Source organism: Schistocerca nitens, chromosome 10 (genome assembly GCF_023898315.1).
Source record: "Schistocerca nitens isolate TAMUIC-IGC-003100 chromosome 10, iqSchNite1.1, whole genome shotgun sequence".
Taxonomy (NCBI): domain Eukaryota; kingdom Metazoa; phylum Arthropoda; class Insecta; order Orthoptera; family Acrididae; genus Schistocerca; species Schistocerca nitens.
In genome coordinates this window covers 207,517,597-207,519,798 of record NC_064623.1, presented here as the reverse complement: position 1 = coordinate 207,519,798, position 2,202 = coordinate 207,517,597, and the positions used below count along the sequence as shown (strand labels likewise).

General features: G+C 43.2%; 1 non-coding gene across 1 annotated transcript; it reads left to right on the top strand.

Moving 5' to 3' along the window:
* The first annotated feature begins 285 nt into the window (after positions 1 to 285).
* Positions 286 to 360, top strand: Trnat-ugu (transfer RNA threonine (anticodon UGU)). Its single transcript has one exon. It is a non-coding gene; the product is annotated as a tRNA-Thr (tRNA).
* Positions 361 to 2,202: the final 1,842 nt, after the last annotated feature.

The window sequence follows — 2,202 nt, the reverse complement described above, 5'->3', positions numbered from 1 at the left end:
GGGCAGCGTTATATGCCTTTAAGCAAGTGGGTTCGGGAACAGATACTACCGTCATATATATAGTTAAAAAAATATGGGTTCCCGGCCTTTGACCTTCTTGTGCGAACGCACACGCTATGCCCGAAGTCGTACGGGACTTGGTAGATTAATCTGCCACGAGTAATGAGTATGATGGGCAAACATCTATTAGGCGCACTACGAATGTAGTGTTGTGGACATGTTGGGAATGTGGATCTCACGGGGAGCGTGCAAGGGATAAGTCCCTGCAGACGCACTATCCTCTGTGCCCGCGGTGGCTCAGATGGATAGAGCGTCTGCCATGTAAGCAGGAGATCCCGGGTTCGAGTCCCGGTCGGGGCACACATTTTCAACATGTCCCAATGAAGTGTATCAACGCCTGCTTGCAGCTAGGGTGTCTATTTAATTATCATTTCACTTTAAGCAGGTGTCTCACAATCGGCGAACGTTTTAGTTGTTAGTAACACCGCCTAATTATCTCCACATCGACTGGCCAGTAAACTTTTATTTCCTCTTTTTCTCACTATGTGCGCCTCCGATAGCCAGTTCTCCTGCCTCCGGAAGGACGTTGTCAGCGGCGTAGCTATTGAACATCTGCTTCTTGTTTTGCTGCCGTTTACACTCACGGGAGAGGGAAGTGTTATACCATTAAGCACTCGCCAGATGTTTATCAGACTTTGTGGAGATGTTCATCGCATAACGAGTATTAAATGGAGAAAATTCCATTCCATTCCGAACGGCTGTCCAACGTCAACATCAATATGAGGTGTGAGCCCCACGGACAGGAATGCATGGAAGCAAACAGGTTCAGAATTTCAACTTGAGAAATTTCTTAGCACGTGTGCTATGTCATTTCATGAATATTTCTGGCTGGACCTTGATATGAAAGTATACTCAACCGATCGAATCCCAGACATACCCTGTGGGTGGTAAATCATGGGACCAGTGTAATGTAATCGAGTAAGTGGCAAATTAGGAATCCTGTTATACCAGTGGATGTCGGTATCTTCCTTTACATAGAGAAAAAAAATCATATAAAAAGTGTGTCCATAAAAATCAGTTATTTCACGCCTGAATATTTATGTTTCATGTTTATAAAATGTTTTTTAAGTTTTAAAGTATAATTTGTAATTCAGTTCTTCTATTCCTGTTATGTATCTACCAGCGATTGTCTATGAGGATATAGTAAACTCGTTGCTTCGTATAGCATCTATGTTCTTATTCATTGTGTAGAGACTGGGCAGGAAGTGGCGTTAAGTGGAACTCGAGTAGTTTTGTGCAGACGGCAGATGCATTATTTGTTTTATTTGTTCAAACTTTGCCGTCATAATTTCGCGAATTACCCGATTTTCACAGTCGTTTAATCAGTTAACATAATCAGCCAAGTAAAATTTCATATTGCTATATGAAGATGCAACACACCTCGAAACAGTGACTAATGTCCAGCCTGAGGACAGGGCATTAAATATGTAGCACTGACGAGTCACATTACATTGGGAAGATCTGTCGAAGAGCATTAAATTTCTCTACGCGTTTGAGGTGTGAACTGTGTGGGGTTTTGCACTGTTCTGCTGAAATAAACCACTTGGTAAGCTGACCATCAAAGGTATGACACCGAGGTTAACAAGTCTTGGACAAGTCCCCCTTCAACACTTCGCAAATCAGACTACTTGTCATCTTGAACATCACCGAACGACATAATTGCAGAGGTTGTGTGGGTGTCGAGAATCGTTGCCTACTGTGGCCTTTCTCCAGATCGTTTATGGACACGTTGGCATCGATCTGGCCACTGCAGAGAGAAGCCATACTCACCTCTGAATACTATATACTGCCACTCACCTACATGTACATCACTACTGTGCAGTTCACACTTAAGTGCCTGGCAGAGGGTTTTTCGAACAACCTTCACAATTCTCTATTATTCCAACCTCGTATAGCGCGCGGAAAGAATGAACACCTATATCTTTCCGTACGAGCTCTGATTTCCCTTACTTTATCGTGGTGATCGTTCCTCCCTATGTAGGTCGGTGTCAACAAAATATTTTCGCATTCGGAGGAGAAAGTTGGTGATTGGAATTTCGTGAGAAGATTCCGTCGCAACGAAAATCCTGTATCATTTCTGTGACACTCTCCCCCATATTTCGCGATAGTACAAAACGTGCTGCCTTTCTTTGAACTTTTTCG